Below are 25,686 nucleotides of genomic sequence, written 5' to 3'. Positions count from 1 at the left end.
ACTCTGAGGACCCACAGCATGAAGTGTAGAAGTCCAAGACCTCTGAAAAACTCTGCTGGAGTGAGGTTGATGTGTTGTATCAGACGGTGGAGATGGCGGGAACTGTCAGCCCTGAGATAGACTGTGTCTGTAAGTGGATGCAGGGTAGTTACTACAGCGCCAGCTGTGGAGATTCGTGTGTGGAGTAAGATACCAAGCAGGACTCCACGAGCAACGGGGTAGATAGTGTTATCATTTGCAGAGCAAGAAAGGCAGGGTGGAAGGAAATGCCTAGAAGGAATGGACAATCCATATCTCCGTTTGGTCGTGTTAGGGCTGAAGTCTGTCCACTTCCATTTGGAAGTGGACAGAGAGATACTGGAGTCCCAGCTCTAAGATGGAGAGCTGAGACTGCCAGTGTGTAGACGGCTCCCAAGGCCATGTTTATTTGCCTTACTCTGCTTCAGAACACAAGACACCGTTACCTAAAACTCCCCGTTCGCCTCTCAGAAAGACTTGGGTCCACTGGCAAGAATTATAAAATGAAGGGCAGATCAGGGTGGTGAGAACATGCTGTTCTAGAGAAGGAGCAGCCCGGGCACATGTGTAAGATCTCAGCCTCGTGAGGTTCTGAGTCCGGATCTCGGGATTTGATGGATGATGAATGTGGGGTGCAGAGAGGAGAGAGAGCCAGGGATGCCGTGTACAGAGCCACAGCACAGCCAGGGACTGACGTCAAGCGTGGGCACATGCTGTGAACTGGCTTTAAGTTAAATTTTTTAGTTTAAATTTGAAATATTTTAGTGTTCTAATCCTTTATCATTCATATATTTTAGTTCTTGCCCTTTATTCTACAAGGCTTGTGAGAGTTCCAGCACAACGCAGAACAGACAGGACTGGAAGTTATAAAACCTGTGCTGCCTCTGGGAGCTGATGAGTGCCTCTCTGTTCAGAAGGCTCCTCTAAGTCACGCTTACTTTTAAATCTTGGCGGATAAAAATCTATGTCTCAGGTGTCCTCACAGCAAAAGAGGCGCCACTCTGTTCCCACAAAGGACCACTAGAGGGCTGCAGAGACTCGCAATCAAGGGAATCGGAGGCCCTCTGAAGCCCGGATCAGACCTTGTCTAGGGTCCGACCAGGCCTTTAAGGCTGAGGAAACTGGAGTTTCGGGGGGTGGCATGGTGTTCCCCAGGCATGGTGTTCCCCATGTCCCCTTTGCTACTACGTGGCCAAGTCACAATTCCACTAGAGTTTTCACTCGGGTTCCAATGTGATATCTTGGAAACTTGGGAGCCAAGGATCCCATGTGCTGTAACTCATCTTATATTCCCTGGTCAAATTTCCTAATTTCTCTGAACCTTACTGTCTTATGAGATATGAATACTTCAACTGTGCCAGTATTGTGTTCTGTTGGAAGTAGCATAGTTGAGAGACCCAGCAGCTCGTGGTCACTCATCAAATGTTCAGGCCTTCAACGCGGGGGGGGCCCCGTCTCTGTCTCTGTCTCTGTCTCTCTGTCTGTCTGTCTGTCTGTCTGTCTCTCTCTCTCTCTCATACCTCAACTTCATGAAATGACTTTCAAGAATGAACCCCAAGGGTTCTGTCTGGCCATGCCCTTTGATACATGTTGAAGAACAGCTGACAGGAAGTACATATTGTTTTGAAGAGGCCGTCAAATCAATCACAGGAAGGGTATATATCTTTAATCCCACAAGGAGTCGAGGGTAAGAAAGTAGCTTTCTTGCCTCTGTCTAGGTTGGTATCCCCACTATTTCTTTTCACCCACTACTCATTGGCGGATGTCCACTGGGCGCCATTAGAAACAAAGAGGGTGGTGTCTGATGGGAGGGCACAGCAATAACCACCGGCCCGTGCCCAGTCACTTTTTCCGTCTTCCTCATCTACCCTCACTATTGTTCTGTCGAGCATCATTAGCCTCATCTCAGAGATGAGGAAACTGAGCCTCAGAGAAGTCAAATGATCTGTCTAAGGCCTTTCAGAAAGTTAAGTGGCAACCTCAGAGTTCAAGGCCAGCCTAGCCTGAGTGCTAGCCTGCTGGTCTTCTTTGCCTGAGGCTCTCACCACATGTAAGCGAGGACCAGGAAGTATCATGGTAATACCGGAAAGAAGGCTACCCAGACGCCAGAGCGCTTAAGCGGCTGCTGCAACCCCGAGAATACCCATTGGGGCCCTGGGGACATCCCAGAGGTTGCTCACACTGGCCTGTGGGTGGGGTTAGGAGACCAGGGGTGGGTGGGGACTGACGGGTTCATCAGTACTGAGTCCAGTGTATCAATGTATCCAATGTAACAATGTATCCAATGTATCAATGTATTTGGTGGGTAAGAATCTCTCTGTTCTCGGCTGTTTGAGTTCTAAAAACCAACTCTTCCAGAAAGGAAGCAAGGTCAAAAACTAAGGTTTCTGAAGCCAGAGTCGGAAACTGCAGTTCTCCTCACCACCAGCAGCTTCTAGAAATTAGCTTCACGTTGAGTTCTATTTTTAAAACCCTGACCAAAGTGACTCGGCGAGGTAAAGAAGGTGAAAGGTTCCAGGAACTTCCCGAAGCATTTAACACAGCCAGAGGCTGACCTGACCTAATTGGCAGGAGTAAAGGAGACCAGGGAATCCCAGCTCCCTCTGCCTCCCCCGGGCTGGCAGACTGCCACCTAAAGATACTAGCCCGGTGCGTGCGCCCGCAGCAGCTGCTCTGCGCCTCCACCGGCTTTCTGGGGCGCTGCCTACCAGCAGGTCAGGCATGCGCACATCTTCTGTACAAGAATGTCCAGATGCTGTTCAGACGCAGTTCTAGAAATAGCCAGCACCTGAGTGTAACCCGACACGGGAAACATCTTTCCATGCGTGTAAAGCAGGCTCCTCTAAGGGGTAGGAGGAGAGGAAGTCCTAATTAGCATCATTCTTTCATCCAAAAGAACCGAGCCTCCAAGCCCCCAGCCTAGTAGATCTAGACCCTGGCTGCATACTAGATTCACCTGGGCACTTTGGAAAAGGACCCACACCACCGCAACTTCACCCCCCCCCCCAAAAAAAAAACCAATTAAAAAAGATTACCTGGGAGTGGAGCCCAGTCCTCTGTGTTTTTTAAAAAGTTCGCTGGATGATTCTTATGTGGTGAGAACCATTCCATATTAGAAACAACGCAAAACAGGCCAGGCCTCCAGCAGAGGGGCTTCCACGGGGCCTGTGTTTTCTGGGGGGTGACTCTGAATCATCTTCACCTGAAGACTGAGAGGGCTTTGCATACGTCACAGGCGGGGGGGGTGGTGCGGAAGTGTATGACTGTCCAACAACCCGCAGCCAGCAAGCAGCCGCTGCTGAGGAACGGGGTTTCCGGATCCCATGACTCTTGTGTTCCTGCCATTAGGCAGCGCTTTAAGGATCCACTTGGAAAAGAGACTCGGGGATGTGTATCACTGCGCCAAGGCAAGGTCACAGCCAAAGGAAAAAGACGGGCGGCTGGGTCTATCCACCAACCGGTAAGTGCCCGTTGCTGTTCCCAAGCTCACGTTGATCTATCTGTTCCTCTTTCGCTTAACTGCTCTCCTCGAGGATTTTCTAGACAACCTTGTGGCCAGAACTGTAAGGAGATATTTAAGAGACTGCTGTGCAGAGATCAGCAGTTGGCCCTAGGATATGCTGAGTCCTAAGGAGAACATAATTTATTGCACACTCTTAGCAGAATAGTTAGCGCTCGCATGGTGGCCGCTTTGCCGGCCATTAGTTAATGGTCAATAGGTGTTGGGGGGGGGTGTCAGCCTGTGTTCACAGGAAAGGCACTGACAGGTGCATCTCGGGCGAGGGCTGCAACCCAGACTTTGAAATCCAATCCCCTCTCTGGGAAGCTGTTTAGCAGCCTCTGAACCTTGCTCCTTGCTGCTTTAGGCTTCGGTACAGTTTTGCCTACCCTGGAGTGGGCTGTACCATTCGCAAAGCAGCCTCCAAGATATTTAGTCTAGCTTCCCAAGTGCTGGTCCTCTGGGAAGTAGCAATTACTCTTCCTAAACAAACCCACTGGTCCCTGCCCTTCCCCCTCGGCAGCTTTGGCCTTGGCTCTTTGTTCTTTCATCCTTCATCTTCCTCACTCTCCGTGATGGCCAGAGAAGTTCATCTGTTTGCTGCTTGTCCATCACTAATGAGCAGACCCTCTTATTTTGCAAGTGAAGAAACTGAAATCCAAAGAGCAGAGCCACACAGTAGGTAGCAGAGCTGGGACCAGCCCAGCCTCCGGGTCCCATGTGGGTGGTCTGTCAGGTCCTACTCAGTCAGGGCTGTGAAGCACTTCCAAGTGGAGATTTCGTTCAAAACACTAACCAGTACAGCCCAGAAACATTAGACACGTTTTACTGGCATCTGAGCCTGGGTCTAACCTCGGACAAAATCACAGTGAAAGCGAAGATATAGTCTTAAAACCCTATATGCCTCTTTCAAACCAAGACAAAAAAAAAATCTTAGAATGTTTACCAATATCTATTATTAATACTTTGATATTTATCAAATCCTTATCTATTTTTTTTTCAAAGCAGACTTGCCAAAAGAAGAATCCAAAGAATAAGTCTCTAATAATAGAATGTTTAGGGATTGTTTGATGGTTATTCTGTGATAGACGGAATCTGCTGGCCCTCTTGGCTCTTTCAAACACCATGGAGAAGAATAATAAATTCCACCTACACTTACTAAGCACTCAGCGTGTTTCATGTGATGTAAAAAGTGCTTTCCGTGTACGTGTGTCCAATGCCACATGACACAAGTCTTACTGTCTCCTGGTACAGGTGAAGAAACGGAAACTCGATTGGCCCAAGTTCACATGGTCAACAAGCACCCGAGACAGGGTCGAGTTTCTGTTCAGAAGATTCTCCGCCCCACACCCCAACCACAGATGCCATCCCCTTGACTGGGGCTGTTCTTACGAACATGCAGAAATGATAGGCCTGGCAGCGACTGCACGCACAGAGATGAACAGAGAAGTACCAGCCCCCCAGGGCAGACACCCAGCAGTTCTTCGGACTGCCTCCCACCCTCCTTGCCCCTCACCCACACTGGACCATCCATCTCCTCATTAGTCACACACCCTGAAGGCCGCGCAGGGAAACATGCAGTCTGAGCACAGCCCGGCCTAACCCTGGAATGGAGCCTGATGCCTGTGACATTCATCAACTGGTTAATTTCAGAAAAGCATCCGTTTGCACCAGCTGCTTACAAAGCTCTTGGCCCTCAGGAGACAAGCAGCCAATCACAGGGCAAAGTAGAGAGGCGCGGAGTTTTTCTGGGAACAGTATTCAACTGGGGGGTGGGGGGGGGCTGTCTGCCGCTTGGCTGGTTGTGTAATTTCAGCGAAGCTCAGGAGAGTGGAAGGTAGAGTTTCAATGAATGATCTTATTTCCTTTCAATTATTTTATATTTAAGGGTCATATTTGTCCTTAAAGCACAAGTACTATTAACCTTTTATCATGAGGTTGATGGGCATAACGCAATGACTCCTGTTGCTCTTTGTATGACTGGCAGTTTCTGGCAGTCTCTCCAGGTGGTAGCATCGTGTGTGTGTGTGTGTGTGTGTGTGTGTGTGTGTGTGTGTGGTTGCATGTGTGGTGTGCGTGTGCGTGTGCGTGTGTGTGTGTGTGTGTTTAGGGAGAAGAGGGGAAAAGTCACCACAGGTCCACCATCTGCTCCTAAACTTCCTCAGGTTCAAACCTCAGGAGATACATGGCTTTTAGAGATACCTGATAAACCAGAATTTAAACACATTCCCACAGACAAAGAGAGACAGCTCGGTCTTTACAAGATTGCACTGAGGCATGGTGCCCTTCCTCCCAGCTGGCAAGTCCCCTCAGGAGATCAGATGTCTTGACATCACAGAGAAACATTTCAGGATATTCTCAGAGAAACATTGCACCCACCTAGAGCAAAAAATATGATTATTCTAGTCCAAACACTACATGGAGATAACACTACCCATTCCTATGCTAAGAACTGAAGATGCAAAGAATGTCCCTCTTCTGAAAATAGATGTCACACACACAGAACAAGACAGGAAGTGGAAAGATACCAAATCTTACCACTTCTGTTCATCATTGCATTCTATAGAACCATGGGATATGAAAAAGAAAATAAAACCACTACAATTGAAAAAGAAGAGGTAAAACCGTCATTATTTCCAGGCGACATGATTGTGTATGCTGCCTTTCCACACCCCTCCTCTGCACCAGGCACTGGACAGGAATGATCTCACCTGGTCCTTGCAAGAGCCCGTGAGAAAAGTTTATCATCCTCATTCTGCTGGTGGTAAAGCAGAGACTCATTGAGGTCAGTGTCCCACTCAGATATGGTGTGTGTACCTGTAGAGCCGACCTGCCGAAGCATCCCCTTTACCTGTCTCTCTAGCATGAGAGCTCCTTAGGCCTCTGCCATCCTCTGTCCACCTCACACTACCTTCTGCCTCTGTTGTTCTGAACACTCTGGCTAATGTTTGCTTATGTGGTCCTTCCGATGGTCTCCATGGAAGCCGTCAGTCTTGGCTGCATTTGATGCTTTCCACGTTTGCTTTGGATTTAATGGCTGATTCAAGGTAAGAGTGAATTAGTCCAGAATCCATACATAGATAATAATAGAAGTAAATTGGTAGTGATAATAATAAAGGACAGTCAAGAGAGGGAAGAACAAAAGTCTGTGACCTATCCATTCACTTAGTAACAAATATGTATGGAATACATATGGTGTATTAGTTAGTGATCAAGGGCATAGAGCTGAAGAAGAGCAGGACCAGGCCAGGCCTGCAACTGCCTACAGTGTAGAGCAGTAGGAGCAGAGGGCAGTTATGACCGACATTTAGAGTAGCTGGGGTGGAAGAGAACATATACAGCACAACCTGGCCAACCTTTCCCTGTAGGGGAAAGCGCGGAAGACTCCACAGTGCTTGCTTTTATTGCTATACAGAATTTCTTCCATAATGGCATCCTGAGATCAACAAAAGAAGTTCTCTTCTTTGTTGTTGTTTTTGTTTGTTTGTTTGTTTCAGTTTGGTTTGTTTTTGGGAGACAGGATTTCTCTGTGTAGTCCCAACTGTCCTGGAACTCACTCGGTAGACCAGGGTGGCCTTGAACTCACAGAGATCCACCTGCTTCTGCCTCCTAAGTGCTGGGATTAAAGATGTGCACCACCAGTGCCCAGGGAAGAAGTTCATTTTTAAAAGTCATGTTTAGGACCAAACCAAATATAACTATAGCAAGTTTTTAGCAATTGTGGCTTATAACTAGAGAAAAGCATGCTGAAGTAAAATTTCAAACAACAACAATCCTAGCATGAAACTTCATGTGTATTCATTTGTTTCCTCTTCATTAGACCCTGAAGAGATAAGTATTTTACAGACTCACTGATGGGCATAAAGGACCAAATATCACTTATTACCTACGAGTTACCTGACTTGGGCTAAGTGGCCTGCAGTGGAGAGTGGGTTTTAATTAGAACAAGATAACAGTTAGCCCTGTAGATCTAGGCCTTGGTGGGTAAAGGAAATAGCCTGGTCCATAGCTTCTAAGACATTTTAAATTCCGAATGCTGATAATACTTCTTGATCTGGTTTTCTTTGGGAATCAGGTCAAGAAGGGCGAGAGATGAGAAGAGAGAGAGCAGACCGAAGACCCAGGGCTCTAGAAGATGCCATGTGAACAAACTCCCATAGCCTTAGCACAGAACAAGAGCCCAGGAGGCAATCAGGAAATAGGAGCTGGGCAAATTGGATGTATGAAGGAAAAAAATAACAGAAGAAAAACAAAATAGTTATTTCCATATGAAAACGATTGCTACATAGCAGAAAACAGTGTAAATCTGTAGCTCATGAATGTACAAGACGGCTCAGTGGGAAAAGTACTTGGCTGTGGAAGCCTGAAGTCCAGGTTTGATCCCACAGACATCCTCATGGAGGAAAAAAGGATTGGGCATAGTGGCCTTTAATTACAGCATTCTGGAGTCAGAAGCACTCGAGTGTCTGTGAGCTCCAGGCTAGCCTTCTCTATATATGAAATTCTAGGATAGCCAGGGCTACATATAGAGACCCAGTCTCAAATCCTGGATTTAGTGATAAAGCTTACACATCAGTCCATGGGCCTGCTAGCCTAGAGTACTAGGCACAGCAGAGATAAGAGAGACCTTGCCTCACTCAACAAGGTAGAAGTTAAGTTGACCTCTAGACATGAGGTTGGGAGGAGTCTGTTGTGGAACATTATTTTAAGAGGTGTTACATTTGTTTACGCTGTGGAACATTGGTTTAATGATGCGAAGATGTGTCACATTCTTTTACGTTGCATTTGTTTAACTCTGTGAAGCTGTGTCACCTTGTCTGTCTAAAACACCTGATGGTCTAATAAAGAACTGAACGGCCAATAGCTAGGGAGGAGAAAGGGTAGGCAGGGCTGGCAGGCAGAGAGAATATATAGAAGGAAAAACAAGAGAGATGAAGGAGTGAGAAAAGAAGAGGCCAGTCACCCAGTCACACAGCCAGACACAGAATAAGAAGGAAAGAAAAGATATGCAGAAATAGAGAAAGGTAAAAGCCCAGAGGCAAAAGGTGGACAGGATAATTACATTAAGAAAATCTGGCTAGAAACAAGCCAAGCTAAGGCCAGACATTCATAAGAAAGAATAAGACTCCATGTGACTTATTTGGGAGCTGGGTGGGGGCACCCAAAGAGTAAAGAGTAATAAAACAACCAACAGGAGTTGATGGTGAAGAGTAGATCTAGGAAGAGTTAGGGGAGGAATGAGATGTGAATATGATCAAACTACATCATGCACACATGAAATTCTCAAAGACTTAATAGAAATAGTAAATGAGTATTTTTAAGGTTGGCCTATGACTGCTATGTGTGTGTCATGGAATGCCATAAATGCTACATACACATCATCATCATCATCACACTCAAACCTGTCATTAGGGATGCATCTCCAGGGGATTGCTGAGAAAATGCCACGTGCAGATCTGAGCTTGCTTTGGGTTTGCTGGGAATATAAAGTTCTGCCATCAGACAACTTCAAGTTCAGATCCAGACTTAGCCGCTTTTCAGTGTGACCTTGAGCAGGTCACTCAGTCTCTCCAGGCCTCATTTCACTGGCTATGATTAGGGGACAGCATTAGTACTGTCTTCATAAGATTGCTGAAGGACAAGCTGAAATAAAACACGTATGACCCGCACGTGGGGAGAGTGGTATCAGTGACCCGTTGCCTCTACTTCTGAGTCGGTGCATGGAAACCAGAGTGACAGGAAACATTGGTCGCACCAACACTGGCATCTCCTCATCGTATCTGTTGTTATTTGAGGCCGGGAATCGTGACGGCAGCAAATGGATTATGTAAATGGAGGGTTTTAAGAGCCTCAAGAAGCACTAAAGGAACTGAGATGAGGCAGTATGGAGAGGGTGGGGCAAGCATACCCAGGACTTCTGCGTGTTGGAGATCTTTAAGAAACCCAACATACCGCACCATTGGAAAAGACAGGCTGGCTTCCATGTAGGAGGGAGACGTTTCCTGAGAAGTGCCTAGCAGATTTGCAAAGGGAAGGACAGCGGCCCCTACTTTGCGGAGCTGTGTAATACAAACAGCTTCTGACCTACTGCCGTGGGGACTTGACCAAAGGTGAAGAGGAAGTTCCAGTGACTCATGAGAGCCAGGAGCCTAGTACTTACAGCATCCTTGTGCTTGTCAGCTCCTGTTTTTCCACACGTGCCCACACTTGCTGAGTACCTACTGTGTGCTGGCTGGCACCCTTCTAACCCTGTCTTCACAACTGTTCAATTGCTGTGACAAAACCCCATGACCAAGGTAACTTAGAGGAGAAATCATTTAATTTGGGCTCACAGTTCAAGAATGTTAGAGTCCATGACCGTCACAGCCGCTGAGACCGTGGCAGCAGGCAGGCAGACATGGTGCTGGAGCAACAGCTGAGAGCTTACATCTTGATTCACAGGCACGAGGCAAAGATCACTGACTGGAATGGCTTTGGCTTTTGAAACCTCGACGCCCACTCTCAGTGACACGCCCCCCTTCAATGAAGCCACACCTCCAAATCCTTCCCAAACAATTCTACCAACTGGGAGCCCATTCTCTCTCAAAGAACCATGGAACTGTATGAGGCATAGTTTTGTCCATGGGTGTACATCTCGTGACAGCGATAGTTCCCCTCTACTTTCTCAGGTGCTGAAAGTAGTGGTAAGTGAAAGAGAAGACTCCCCCAGACGGGCCACTTTCGCAGGAGATGGCATGCACGCCCGGGAACTCCAGCAGCACTGAGACAGCACGCCGTTGGAGGTTCTGGACTCTGCCTGGGTTTTGAAAGAGCCGTGGAACTCAGTTGCAGAGATGCCGGGGGAGAGAAAATTTCACCACCAGACTATTACCAAACTGCCACAGACAAGGTGGGAAAAGACTGCCAATGGGAGTCATATCCACAGGCTAGTCTCAGAAGGAACCAGTGTTGGGTTAGATCAGAGCTCGTCCTCCTTAACACTGCCTGATGCTTTGAGAAATGCATGCCCCAGGTTACACTGCCTCCTAACTCACCAGCCAAGCCGGCCCAAGTCTGGACTGCTCAGGCAGAGGAGAGCAGAACTAAGCAGCCTGCTAGCTGGAGATCTGGCTGAAGGTGCGTGGGGAAGACAGGCGGGGTGGGGGAAGTCTTCTGAAGGCTTTGCCGCCTCCTCCTCCTCCTCCCCCGATCCTCTCACAGCATTGATTATTCCTCTGTCGAAACCCTGGTCCGTGCTGCGAAGATATCCCATGCTTAAAAGAGAGATGATGTTTTTCACACTTTCAGTGTCTCGTGAAGCTTCACATTCTAATATTTGTAGCACTTCTTCAGCAAAAGGCGACAGGCCATAAGCACCTCGAACTGTCATTGACAACTGGCATCTATTGAGTATTGATTTTAAATACGGCTTCCCGGTGGATCTTTGTATGTCTGGTATCCCTTTGTGGCTTCACCACACCTGCTAAAGTAGGGCTGCTCTTCCTGCCTAAAACCAAAGGAATCTCAGAGAAGTGAAGTCACCTTGCCTGGGTCTATGCAGGCAAAAAGAACCTAGCTGGACCTAATTTAAATTTTTCCCCGTGGGTGGCTCAGGCTCACTCACACACTTATCTGAAGTCTCCTCGGACTGGCTGTTCACTCATCCAGTGAATGGCTGTGCACTGGACAGTCTTTCTGTTTACTTAGCCAGCCTTCTTCTATGTCTCTGTAACTGTGTGTTGGCTTCTCTACATCTTTCTTCATCTTTTGGACACACCACATACACACACACACACACACACACACACACACACACACACACACACACACGGGGGCGGGAGAGCATAGAGAGACAGACCAGCCACTAGAAAGAGACAGAGACAGAGAGCCTGAGAAAGCAAGCAACACTTTGCTCTCAAAGCTCAGTTCTAGGCCCCGCTTGATCCATTTAGACAACTTTCTCTCTACACAGTGCCTCCCCTGTGAGTGGGGCTCATTCATTCAAATGAAAGTAGGTGAGCCTTTGGCAAGGTCTAAAGAATCTGCCCATTCACTATGTGCTATAATCCACCTGATGATGTTATAATCTACCTGCTTTGAGGCAGGTCTTCACCTGTTGCCTTTAACAACCATTTCACACTTAAGTCTTCCACATGGGCATATCTTATCCTTGGAAGCAGATATCTATCCTCCTTATGCTCATTTCATTTACAGACCCTCATGTGGACATTTTAATGGTGTTTGGCATACTTATTGATTTTCCATTCAATGCCCTCCCCTTGGTGGGAAGTGGTCTGCCTAGTTACCCTCCTGGACATATTCTGTTCCTTGCTGGATTCAAAATGAAGTCCCAGGATGTGACTCCCACTGAGATTTGTGCCCTGTTCTCTCACTCTGAGGTCCTTTTCTGATCCAGGAATGATTTAGACCATCATCTTCCATACTCTCTGTTAGTTCCATTCCCTGGGGGGCTCAATAAGCAACTGCTTTCAAAACACTACACTCATTCTACATGCAACCTTCCATACTTAAGCTTCTCCAATCGTCTAATCCAATCTGGGCCTAAAGGTCAGTTCTTCCCACCTGTTCTACCTACAAGTTCAGCAGAACTCTTCGGGCCTGTCTCTGCACTAAGGGTAAGGCCCACATTCTATCTACCTTAATTGTCCCGCTTGCTTTTTAAGTCATTACAAAAACTTTAGGTTACGGGATATGTCGGTATAAGACCCTCCTGGCCAACACTGACAGTCTTGAAATGCAAACTTTCTATCAATGGACTGCTGGGTGAGGAAAGTTGAATTGAGTGTGAAAAGGGGAGACAGAAAACCCAGGAGTTCATCTGAGAGTAAAGAATTACTGGACAAAAGGCAGAGCGTGCTCACTGCTCCAATAGTGGCATGACTGTTCTTGGGATAACCAGCTACTTTCTGATTGGATTTGAGACCTGCTCCATAGGAAGGAATTCATGCCTGGTGCTGCAAACCTGGTCAACACCACATGACTGGGGAGGACATAGGCCCCAGCGGGGAACCTGCCACTGCTGTTTTTGCGAAATGAACTTGTTGTCAAACTGCCTTCTAAATATGTGTGTCCATGGGTATACATTAGTGCTAGCCTCAACCTTAAGCAGAGAAACGTCTTTAGTAGTGCAAAGCAGTTAATGCACAAGACCAAGTCAGTGAACACTCTAGCACAGACAGAGGAAGGGCTTGTGAGGCAGCACCCCTGGCTGAGGAGCCCCTGGGGGACAGGGAGCCATCTTCTTCGTGAGAGAAGGAGGCTGCTGGTAGATTTTTCCATGCTCTGGTGGAATGGCCCCCCTATAGGCCACACTAATTGGACTCAGTAGTAGATTATAAAGAAAAGAAAGGACATGAAAGTGGGAGGGGGTGCTCTGAGAGGCCCTCAGGGGGCTGGGGGAGGAGTTAGGGATGAATATCAGACACACTGTATAAAAGTGTGAAGTTGTCAAAGAATGAGTAACAAATATTCCTTAAAAAGAACTAGGAGTTACTAGGTAAAAAAGAGAATGAATCAACCCTCCTTGGACACACTCTCTTCCTGCAGTGACAGCCCATCTTGCCAAAGCAGGACAACTCCAGCCCACTCTAAATAGCAATGGATGCTCCTTTCCTAACCAGTATAATCCCACACAACACTCATTTGCTATCTTATGACTCAGCTTGGAAACTGGGTTGCTTATTCAGAACTGTTTCTGAGCTTAGAAGCCAAAACCAGGGATCATCTCTAGTGATATATATATTTTTATCACTACCAGGAGTAAATCAACTGAATCAGCCTGTGGTTTAAAATTATAATAACAACCACAATCAAAACAGAAAAGGACCATTAAATTATTCACATAAGGAGAGCATATAAATGCCCTTCTCTTTACTTTCTAGACTAATACCCTTTGAGAATTCTGGAGAACTTCACTAACTATTCATTACCCTGATGTAACCTGTCTTAAGGGGTTGGGAGAAAGCAGTTGAAATCATCTGTGCTGGACCAGCCAGGAAGGGACAAGTGCAGTACCACACAAGAGTGTTTCTCTGCAGACCTCAACTCTGGAAGCTTCTCCAGTTTGCATACTAAGCTAGAGCTTGCTTGCTTGCTTTTTCCCTTCCTCCCTTCCTTCCTTAGTCCGTGTGTAATTAGCATATTTAAATTCCAGAGGAAGGGTTGACTGTGTGCTACCTGCATAAAGACTCTTTCCTGGCGGTCGCCTAAGCACAGGCACCTCCCCTAGTCGGGTCTGTCTTACCCGTCCACTCTCGCTCCTCTGGCTCCTGGGTTCAGGTAGTCTTTTATTTTCACTGCATCTTGGATTCAAAGCACCTTGCTTGTATAGCATGCAGGGTTTTTCTTGTGTGTCTCCCTTCACTGTGCACTTGAGGAAGTGACAGCCCCGTGACAATGCACACGGTTAAGCTGAGTTTTAGATTCAGCACAGAAAGGGGGCACAGAAAGATGAGAAAGTTAGCAGACGAGTTTTCTCAGTTCTCAAGACACGAATCCTGGTGCCTTGGTTTTTCATCCTCACCCCACCCTCCAACTCTCTCTGAATAATAACTAGATAAAATGATAAGCACTGGTGCCTTGGAAGGCAGCCAGCCTCGTGGTATTCGGAAGATAATGTGATTTTAGAACTAGAGGGGACCTCAGACCTGATTTAGTCCAATACTATCACATCAGGATTAGGACAGTGCCGCCCCAGAGGTGTTGTAATGTGCTCAGTGTCAGCTGGGGAGCTTGCTCTAGAACCTGAGCCCTTTGTACCTGTAGCCTCTGGGTAGATGCAGGGGCCTGAGGGTCAACAACAGAACCTGAGCAGGAACCCGAGGGAGGCAATGCAAAAGGGAACGAGGTTTTGGGTGCTGGGGGGCAGGGGAGGGGAGCAAGGAAGCCAGGGACAGAGGAAGGTACAATTTCAAGCTGACCGGTCAAGCTTAAGACATCTGGGCGGTGAGAGGTACCAGAGGGGCTGGAGACAGGCCGCAATCAAGCACTGGTAGATTCTCCCGGCCTCAAGGCAACCGGAAGAAGCTGAGTCAAAGAGGCTGATTTGCAAACATCACAGGCTCTGCATATAGTAGCTCCAGCTGCAAAGTCAAGGACAGCGTTGAGATTTATGGGTGTGCGGCTAGGACTTTGGGGTCAGCATCCATCACTTGAGCCAGGCCTGTGAATCACAGGCAAATCTAGATGAGTTGTATTATTGACCATGATAATGGGAGGATGAATGGTGGCCGTGATTGCCTATACTGCAATCAACCTTTAAAGATGGCTAGGAATCTTGATCCGACCAGCCCTTGGCCCAGATAGCGATGTTCCAGAGAGGCAGTGATTGCTGTGAACAGAAGCAGCTTCGAAGACAAAGGCACAGTCGTGTGATGGAGGAGTCCACTTTGTCATGGGTCACAGCTCAGGTTAACACAGACCCTGGGTGGTGGGCAGCGAGGTAGGCAGAGAGCTGGACAATGAAGAGAAATGAATGGGCGGTTTTCACGTCTGGGGCAGTAGCGAAGCATTTGTGCTGGCGACACCCGAACAGCAAACCTCTAAGCAGTTTTTCTGCCAGGATACTAAGAAGATTTCGTCAGGAATCCTGAGAAAGTGACTTAACTTTGCTATGTGTCGGGCTAAATCTACACAATGCAGAAACATCGTCTCTGTCAGTTATCCGGGTGTTCTGTCTACCTGACATCAAACAGCTGGATTCTTGTAAACATTTGGATAGCACACTGAATTTTTTTTTTTTTTTTTCATTTTTCATTCAGATCACAAAATCGTCCTCTCCAGCTTGGCAGGAGCACAGAGGTCAGCTAATCTCTGATATTTGGCATAGCCTCAAATGACCTATTTGTATTATCATGCAAATGAAACGCTAAGACAGGCCTATGTGTTGTGTCTAATTATACACAGTGTATCTTATTTGAACACATGTTTATTTTAACGTTTGATTCTCCTTGGTTGTTTCATTGAATTGTAAATGAATCACTTGCAGATAAACTAGATTATTATATGTATGAAAATACAACAAAATACTCTAATTAGGGCAGACTTGGTTTACCGTTGCAAGAGTGGAAGTGACCCCCGAGGCTGCTGGAGGAACCTGTTTCCCTCCGAGGGCTGGCGTGACATCAGCTTCATCTCCTCTGCACTTCCCTGCCGACGCCTGTCACTTGAAAAGCTCACTCCAGGCGTCTGATCCACGACGGAGACTAAGGCATATAGGAAGGGCACAGGCCTGTGAAGTTCATTAGCTCCAGAGGTGTGTTTCAGCTGAACCATTCTCTTCAAGACGGCCATGGCTTCATCCCACCCAGCCTACTCACTCCTCTTGCTGAGTGCCTTGAACAACCTCTACCTCAACACAGCGTCACAGACAAGAGGCCCCAAGCAAGTCTCTCTCCACAGAGTCAGCGCCTGCCTTCTAGAGTGTGTGTTCAATTACCCTGAATGGGGCTTTTCATCTTTAACATGTCACACTTTGAACTATCGCCTCATTTATACCGGTAGGTAGCACAGAAAATGGGCACAGCTAAATTAAGGTATAGAAGCAAGGGGGAGATATTTTCTAAAACTGACAAATGTCTGTGTGCTGAGCTTAAAAACAAAATGATAGTCTGGGGAGGAGAACGGAATGAAACGGTGTAGAGAGAGGAAGAGGGTGAAATGGGATGGCGAGGCAGTGAGGCAGGGAGATCAAGACTGTTTTGGGTACCAGGAGAGGTAGGAAAGGAGCTTCTCATGTTTGCCATGATGAAAGCTTAGAGTAGGATGGAGGGGAGGTGATCGTCAGCCAACGCGTCAGCCAGGCGGCAGCATCTGCCCGGTGCCCAGCGTATGTGGAAACGTTATTGCTGCTAATAGCTGTAAGGGCAGTAGGGAGGCTATGAAAGACCTTCCACGGTGAGCTTGAAGACTAGTAGAGACCACTGCAAACAACACCTCGGTGAGCCGACTAGGAAAGCAGAAGCATATTGGATAATGAGAACACCTGACACCCACACAGGCATCAATACAGCCCTAAGCACGAAAGCTGACTTGTGCAATCCGGATAGCATAGGTTTAATATATATACATATACGAATGTCAGAGTTAACACTTCCTGAGTGCTCACCATGCAGCAGGCCTTGTATGAAGTACTTTATATACATTACATCTTATATATGGGAAATGTGGATGAGCCTAGAAAGTCTAAACATCAAGTAATACAGCAGTTCATTTTGGTATGGAATGAAATAAATGAACGGAGATGAAGTAGAGGCATTACCAACAGAATCCAGCAGTATAGAATTTGTCACAACTTAGTTTGTGACTAGCATCCCTTACAGGGTAGGACATGGTTCATTTTCCCAGACTCAAGACTGACTGACGGCGGGCAATGACTCTCTCTCAGTCTTAGGAGAAAATTAATTGTTGTCCATCGTTGACTCTCAATAAGCCTTTATTACCCATTGAGTTGGTAGTCAGTCCTTTGAAATCCTGCTTTATTTCATTGCCAGGTGGATAATGAGGACACTCACTGTAGCTCAGGCTACCCTTGAACTTCCTGTGTACCCCTCCCCCCAGCTGGTCTTGATCTGGTGATGGCTTGCCTGCTCTCACACGCTTAGATTATGAGCCCAAGCTACCCTGCCCCAGTGAAAACTCCTGGGCTGTGGAATGTCTCGGTTGTTAAGTGGTTGTTTTTGCAAGCATGAGGACCAGAGTTCAGATCCCCAGGACCCACAGAAATGCCAGGTGTTTGTAGCCGTCTGGCTGCGATTCTATCCTCAAGAGGATCTCCCAAGCAAGCTGCCAGCAAGACTGCTCATACCCTTGAGTACCGAGTTTGCCTGAGAGACCCTCAATAAATAAGGTGGAAGAATGATAGAGGATGAGTCCCACCATCAACCTCAGGCCCCCACATGCATGCACATGCACTCCCACACATGCAAACGTACACACCACATAATACGTAAAACAAAACAAAAAGTCCTCCTGTTTAACAGAGAGTTTGAAGGCTTGCAAATACCTTCAGAAGGAAGCTTCACAAAGACCGAGGCTCCCCTGACTTCAGAGAATGGCGAAGGCACCCAGTTGCTCTGGGTAGGTTTTTCCAACACCTCCCTTTTAGTCTTACTCTAAGACAGAATTAGAGTCGGGAGGGCATGTCCCCACGGTTCCATTTCCCATGTGCTGTGGCAGCCAGCCTTACAGCTTCGGTCTCCCAGAGAGTGATCTCCAGGGAGTAGTCAAAGTTTGCAAATAGAGACTTGCAAACGGTATTCTGGACCCATTTTTTTTCCCCCAAAAGCTCTCTTCAAAGGCAGACTCACACTGGCTGCTCCCTTCCATCGTCCGCTGTACTGACAGCACAATCTCACAGTTGTTCCCGGCAGGAAGGAGGCCCTTGCTCTCCCACACAAGCCTGCTCTCTAGCCTCCGGCTGGGCACACAGTCAACCCCTGGGCTGCAAGCATCCTATCTGAATGGTAGCAGGTAACCCTTGTACACCACAACCTGCACATCGGCAGGGATGGTTAAGGCAAGCAATGGCGTCCTCTCACAGACGGGAAGAGGGGAGAGAAACAGACAGATGAAACAATACTCTTGGGCACATGAGGGTTAGCACGGGAGGACGGCTTGAGGGGCTGGTGAGATGACTGGGCTCGCACAGTGCTTGCGGCGCCGACAGCTGAGATGGGCCCTGCTGCCTATACGCACATGCGCACAAGCCAGGCATGGCTGCTGGCACCTGTGCCCTTAACACTGGGGAGATGGGAGCAGGAGAGCTCCTGGGGCTTGCTAGCTAGCCAGTCTAGTTAACTGGAAGAGTTCTAGGTTCAGGGTGGATCAAGGGAAGACGCCTGAAGTCAACCTCTGCCCTGCCCCTCCCCCCTCCACAGGCATACCTGCAAAAGAAGAGCCGCCTGACCATGCTTTAGGCAAACCGCACAGGGATGAAAGACGGTTCCCAGGGTCAGACGCATCCTGTGCCCGCATGGCATTTCATTGACTGAGATGCCACTGCTACCAGGGATCTCTAGTGATGTGCCTCCAAACGCCCCCAGTTACGCCACAATAAGCCCTCAGTGACTGAGGTAGCCTGAGCAAGCGGCTTCACTGGGAAACGAAACACCCCTGTACTGTCGGCATTGGTTGGGGCCCTAGGGGTCATCTAGCCAGGGATACTTGAAAGTGTGGTCCAAGGCGCAGTGGATCTACTACCGTTTCAGTGTGGGAGGAACTAAATACAGACTCTGAGAATAGGCATTTGGAAACATTCAAATAGAAATGAGATATGGCGGCGGGCCGGGGGCGGGAGAGGCAGCCAGCTGTTAAAGGCACACACTGCTCTTTCAGAGAACTAAAGTTTAGTCCCGAGCACCCACATCAGGCAGTTCACAAACACCTGCAACTCCAGGGGATCTGATGCCTCTGGCGTCCTTGGGTGCCTGCACTCATGCATGCCCGCCTGCAATTTAAAATAAAATCAATCTTTTTCTTTAAAAAAAAAAAAAAAAGGAAATATGGCATTGCACATTGCCTCTACATCCAATTTTATGTTTAGTTGATCTAATAAGAAGAAAAAAATTGAACTCAAATTTTGTAAGTCTGTTGGAGCTTTTCCCCTTCATTTTTGTAGTAATTTATTTTTATGTTTTAGAAAGTATCAATCAGTATATGAAAAACTCGAAGTGATAAAATATTTCAAAGCTGGTGCTTCCCAGCAGACAGATTGAGGAACATTGATCTAGCCCCTTGCTTTCAAACAAGAACCCTTGATCATTAGTGGGTAGCAATGCATCGGTGAGTTACAAAATTAGGTCAGGCAAGATGGCCCAGTGGGTAAAGCTGCCTGTTAAGCAAACTGACCCGAGTTCAATCCCTAGAACACATGGAGGAAGAACCAATTCCCAGATGTTGTCTTCTGACCTCCACACACCAGCTTTGGCACTCACAGGAACGCCTACCCCCCCACACACACCATGATAAATATTTTTAAATTTACAATGACTTATGAAATTAATTTTAGTAGATACAAAATTTGAGCAGTAAAAGCTGGGCTTGGTGGAGCCCACCTCTAATCCCAACACTCAAGAGGCAGAGGCAGGTGGATTGCAGTGAGTTCAAGGCCAGCCTGGGCTACAGAGTGAGTTCCAGGACAGCGAGGGCTACACAGAGAAACCCTGTCTAGAAAACAAACAAACAAACAAATTAAGCATTAACAAAAGGACAAAATAGAAAGTATCACATGTAGTAAAGTGAGTCCTGTTTTATCAAACCTTCATTTGGAACAGTGTATGTAACATCTGCGTGGGCACGCTTTGTATATCTTGGTATATGTTGCAGGAAGGGGGCCTGAGCGCCTCCTGTTTCATCTGTCAAGTACAGCTCTGCTTTCCTAGCCAGTGCAGGTAGAAATGTGTGCATCTTTGGGAAACTGTACTCTGTCCGGGGTGTGCTTTATCCACGGTATCTGATTTAGCTTCCACACGAGCTATTTTACAACTCCGTAAATTGCAGATCACTGATAACTTTGCAGAATAATTCTTGTCTGCAGACATGCAGATCCTGCCCCTTGTGGCACAGTGGCCATCGGCTGCCTCTGTGGAAGACACCAGTTTTGCCCTTTTGTGTACATTCACTTCAGTATTTCTGATGGTCAATGAGTCTGTTCTTTGGCTCTTCCTTGAATCAGTTATAGTATCTGCCTAGTTCCCTCATTGATTGAGTTAAATCAATTTTCAGACATGTTCATTTAAATCTGTATGAGTTGAGTTTTTTTTTTTTTTTTTAATTCCCTTTTAACGCAGATGGTGGTGGAGTGTTCCAGCATGAGGTGGTAGTGTCTGTTCAGACTTAGGTCAAGTGTAATGAAACAGGACCCTCCACATAAAGGCAAGCTTAGGTGTTAGCAAGCCTGAAGGGCTTCTCTCTGGGTCAACTTTCTGCTGCTGCTTGTTAAGGAATCAAAAGGAGGAAAGGATGTCATTGGATAATGATTTGAATTCCTGTTCCATGACAGATCTTTGCTTCTATGACACCGGCGAGTACATATCTCTCTTTTACTACAGTTCAGAAAAATCTGAAGATAGAAACATCAACCACATAAATTAAAAGTACACATTCTCAGCCACAGCAAGAAAGAGTACTGACCTGAGGATCAGAACCTTAAGTGTGGACCCAGCTTGATCCCTAATTGTCAGGACCACCTTCACCAAGTCACTTGGTATCTCTGGGCTCAGATTCTTTTCCTTTACATTTACCTCAAGTCAAGAGCTTTCTCTCTCTCTCTCTTTTAAAAGAAAGCATGCACACAGTCCCAATTTGCAAAGGAAGTCAGCCACTCCGGTCTAGTGAGGCATCTGCTTGGTTTCCACCCTCCCCACTAAGGGGGCCTCCAATTATAAGGACCCCTTGGAATTCTGACGATTCCATGTGGCACAGCTTGAGAGGCACAGAACCCTCAGCACTACGGCCTCCTCCTGACGTTATGATGTTACAGTCAGGCCTCCTCTTGATGTTATGATGTTACAGTCAATTATTTTGTTTCTGGGTTAAGCGTCTTTAAAAAGAAAAGTACTTTCCAGTTGCACTGAGACAGGGGGATTTCATGCTCAAGGTAAACCTGGGCTATACAATAAGATCCTGGCTCGTAAATTCAAAAACCAAAAAAAAAAAAAAAAAAAGCAAGCAAGACATCCTTTCCCCTCTCCCAGCTGGTCCATCCTTTCTCCCTGGCCTCTCCCCACCCTGCCGGCTATCTCTATTCATCTCTGATCTTCAGAGTCCTTGTCTACCCTGGGTTCCCTCAATTTCTGTGATTCACAGGATAGCTTCAGTGCAAATATATCCACCATATTCTAATAATCTAATTATCTGTTTTCTAACAAGGCTGAATTCCTGAGACAGGGGGTTTCATCCCATCACGGCCTTTGCTCTCTGGGTCTAACGCAGCTCTGCTGGTCCTTTCTGAGCTCAGGACACTCTGCGTGGATTCTCTCCTCCATCCTTCCCCGCTCTGCCCTGCTCCGACCTCTGGAACTTCCGGGCTCACACCACACAGTCACTCGCCAGACAGTGCTACCCTTGGTACCTCACAGGCTCTTCAACATCAACAGGTCAGAAACCCAAGTCAGTCATCCTCACTTCTTCCTCGCGACGTCTCAATTTATCTGCTGCCAAGACAGAAATCCCTGATGCTTCTCTTGCCCCTATTTCCACTTCAGCCAGTCATCGAATCCTTTTAATTCCGCTTCTGACAATCCCTGACTCCGTCTACGGTTTTCCATTTCCGTAACTGTTGCTCAACTTCAGATCACATGGGTGACATCATTCCGACGACGGCGCCCCTGGCATGCCAAGTGCTGTGAAAACACAGCCAAGCCCTCTGCCCACTGGCTCCTCTGGCGCTCACACCTGCTCTGGTTCTGACCTAGCGATTCTGTTAGTTACCCCGTTCATGGTTAGGGGAGCTGAAGTTTAGAGAGAGCTTGCGCAGGCTGGCCAGCCTCGGAGCTGACATTTAGCCTGTCTCTCTCTACTGACAATACGGTAGCTCTTAACGTGGCATCACCCTGGGGACATTAACCAGGACTGCATCCTTCCATCAGCCTTTACTTTTGCCTCCTTTCTGCATATGACACCCGGGATTTTTTTTTTTTTTTAATTAAAGTCTTATTGTGTAATGTCCACTTAAAACTCTTCATTATGTTTCCTTTGCTTGGTGATCTAGTGCAAGCTTGTGACGGGTCCCTCAGCCTTTCGTAACCTTCACAGCATTAAGCTTCTCTTTTCTTGCCACGGCCACCCTTAGCTTCATTATGCAATTTGAGGGCGGTACCTTCGTAGCATCCATCTAGACTTCCATTTGTCCTTTTCCCTCTGCCCGGGGGACCCTTTCCCTCACCTCTTCCCCTAGCCAGTGCCTAGTCACACTTCAGTTCTCACCTCCAAGGAGCGTGCACACAGTGAACCGCTCCCATCCCAGAGCACAGTGTGCCTTCCTGCAGTCTGAGCCGCTGTTGCTGGACACTGTAAATCCCTGCGGGCTTGTCTCTCTCTATTCCAGAAAAGCCTCAGGGAGGAGGAGGCTGCCTGATTGATTCGGCAGTGCCTTGGGGATACTCAGCAGTGATTTATTAGGGGGACACTCGCAGACAGAGCAAGTAGAAGTAAGGGATACAGGAGTGGGCAAGGGTCCAGCCCCATCCTCATCCCAGGAGGGGCTCTCAAGCTCAAATCATCCTAAATGTGACCTCGTTGAAGTCAAAGGAATGAGGTTTTGTTTCCTCCAGTTCCAACCATCGGTCACTGGCCTGGCTGCAGGGTGACCTGACAGAGTGTTGGTGGAGAGAGAGGGAACACAAGTGTCACTTCAGTGGGGACTCAAGAGTTCTTATCTTCAGCAAGCTTCTATGAAAGGGAGCTGTTGTAGAATATTGTTTTAAGCTGTTACTTTTGTTTATGTTGCATTTGTTTAACTCTGTGAAGCTGTGTTACTGTGCCTGTCTAAAACACCTGATGGTCTAATAAAGAACTAAACAGCCAAAAGCAAGGCAGGAGAAAGGATAGACGGTGCTGGCAAGCAGAGAGAATGTGTGTGTGTGTGTGTGTGTGTGTGTGTGTGTGTGCAAATTTGGGAGATCAAGGAAAGAAGGAACCAGAGAAGGAAGAGGACTCTAGGGGCCAGCCACCCAACTACACAGTAAGCCACAGAGTAAGAGTAAGATTTACAGAAGCAAGAGAATGGGGAAAGCCCAGAGGCAAAAGGTAGATGGGATAATTTAAGATAAGAAAAGCTGGCAAGAAACAAGCCAAGCTAAGGCCAGGCATTTATAATTAAGAATAAGCTTCCATGTGTGATTTATTTGGGAGTTTGGTGGTGGGCCCCCCAAAAGAGCAAAAACAACCAACAACATGGAGCAGCTTAGTGTTCTTCGCAGGTGGAATGAGTGCTGCCAGGTAATGGGAATGATCTACACATCGGCAGCCAGAATGCTTTTTGCCACATCACCCTCAATAGATGCCAAAGGACCAAAGAGCATGCATTCTTCATCCACACTCCAGCTCTCCTTTATGCCCAGCTTAATAATTTCTCTAGTCGATCAAATTCCCTCATTTTCCCAATCTTGACTTTTTGGGGGCCTTTTCATTTTCTTCAACCTTCCCTAAACTCTAAACACTTTTGAGGGTTTCTGATCAAGGTGACTCTAACTTCTTATCTCTTGTGTTTTGCTGAGAACTAGACAAAGCTGGGCAGTGGTGATGCATGCCTTTAATCCCAGTACTCTGGAGACAGAGGCAGGTGGATCTCTGAGTTAAGGCCAGCCTGGTCTACAAAGCAAGTTCCAGGACAACCAGGGCTACAGAGAGAAATCCTGTCTCAACCCCTCCCCCAGCCCCACCAAAAAAAAAAAAAAAAAAGAACTAGATTAATGTGACCATGGTTATTAGCATTTCTACAACTTAATTCATTTTTTTAAAGATTATTACTACTTTTTATTTGCATGTGTGTCAATCTGTATATGCATGAGTGTATGCCATTGGAGTTTGGAAAGGGGTATTAGATCCTTTGGAGCTGGGGTTACAAGTGATTGTGAGCCACCCAACAATTGAACTCTGGTCCTTTGGGAGAGCAGGAAATACTCTTGACTGCTGAGCCATCTCTCCAGCCCCAACTCAACTCAGTTAAAGATCTGACTGGTCCCAAGTCAGAACATTTGCAGCTTCTCAGAGAGAGTGAGATTGCTGGGGGCCAATTCGTTATTATTATTATTATTATTATTATTATTGTGTGTGTGTGTATGTGTGTGTGCGTGTGCGTGTGGATGTGGGTGCATGTGTGTCACAGTTTGAGTGAGGAGGTCTGAGGACACCTTGTGAGATCCACTTCTCTCCTTCCACCATGTGGATTCTGGGGCTTAAACTCAGGTCGTCAGACACAGTGCCAAGTCTCTTTACACACGAAGCTATCTCCCTGGTCCCAGTTGAATCTTTCAAACCATTTGACTAGAACAGATTTGCTCCACAAAAATCTCCGATACACTTGGGTCCACACTAAGATATCTTTCAATTCTTCGTTAATTTGAGATCCAGGCGTCCTTATTCATGGATTCAACTACTCGTGACTCAGATGTATTGAGAAAAATAACTCTCAGTGCCGAACATGCACAGACTTCCATCAGTATTCCGTAAATAATGCAGCAGAGCATCAACTTGCGTGGCATCTACTTCGTATTGGGTGTTACAAATAATCTCGAGAGGAATCAACAAATATAACAGGGTGTGCATACTTCACACGCAAATACTATGCTCTTATGTAAGGGCCTTCAAAGACGCTGGCGTTGGAAGGGAGTTCCAGAAGCAACTTCCCTGTTCTGCTTCACATGGACTGTCAACAGGATGTAGAATCTCCTAGAGCACGAACTTCTATTAGCACATCTGTGAGGGCATGGCTAGGTTGAATCAATGCCAGGGGGAAGACCCACCCAAAATGTGAGTGGCACCATTCCACGGACTGGAGAAAGGAGCTGAGCAGCAGCATCCATCTCTCTCTGCCTCCCATCTGCAGGTGCCATGTGACCAGCAGCCTCACACAACTTCCTCTCCACCACAGACGTGAGCCAAAATAAACCTTTCTTTTTTTTTTTTTTAAAAAGTAGCTTTTGTGGGGTATCTTGTTGCAACAGTGAGGAAAAGTAGCAATTAGCTTGGACCCCTCCAACACTCAGCAAGCACTGAATACACTTTCCCTTGTCAAATGCTTGCCTGGAAAGGTTGGGGGCCGCAGTTCAGTCTTTACTGAGAAGCTCCACGGAGCCACGTGGAGCGAAAGAAAGGATTTCACAAGAAGGATCTCTCCTCCAGTGAGCTTGTGCTCTCCGCTTACTCGTTTCTGTCTTTTGTTTTCTGAGACAGAGCTTCAGGTATCTCAGGCTGAAGTCAAGCTTCCTATGTAGCAGAGAATGGCCTTGCACTCCAGATCATACCTCCGGAGTGCTGGGGTTACAGGTGTGCATCATCTACCTGGCTTATGCAATGCCAGCATTTGATCTCAGGTCGTCCTGGCTGCTAGGCAAGCAATCTGCCAAGTTAGCTCCATCCTCAGCTTATTCCCCAGTGGCGCTGTCTTTCTGGGGAAAATCCAGATCAACCGGACTCAGTCAACTGTTGAGCCCCTGGGATTGGTTAAG

At 47.1% G+C, this 25,686-nt stretch overlaps 1 long non-coding RNA gene across 1 annotated transcript in view; it reads right to left on the bottom strand.

The window, feature by feature from the left end:
• LOC119088201 overlaps positions 1-18,729 on the bottom strand; it is a 71,978-nt gene extending 53,249 nt beyond the window's left edge. The window contains exon 1 of the long non-coding RNA XR_005091809.1: positions 18,400-18,729. This is a non-coding gene — a long non-coding RNA (uncharacterized LOC119088201). The remainder of the gene's footprint in view (positions 1-18,399) is intronic.
• Between the last annotated feature and the right edge of the window lie 6,957 nt (positions 18,730-25,686).

This window comes from Peromyscus leucopus, chromosome 6, assembly GCF_004664715.2.
Source record: "Peromyscus leucopus breed LL Stock chromosome 6, UCI_PerLeu_2.1, whole genome shotgun sequence".
Lineage (NCBI taxonomy): Eukaryota > Metazoa > Chordata > Mammalia > Rodentia > Cricetidae > Peromyscus > Peromyscus leucopus.
Note: the sequence above shows the minus strand (reverse complement) of the source record. Positions and strands in the feature narration are given on the sequence as shown.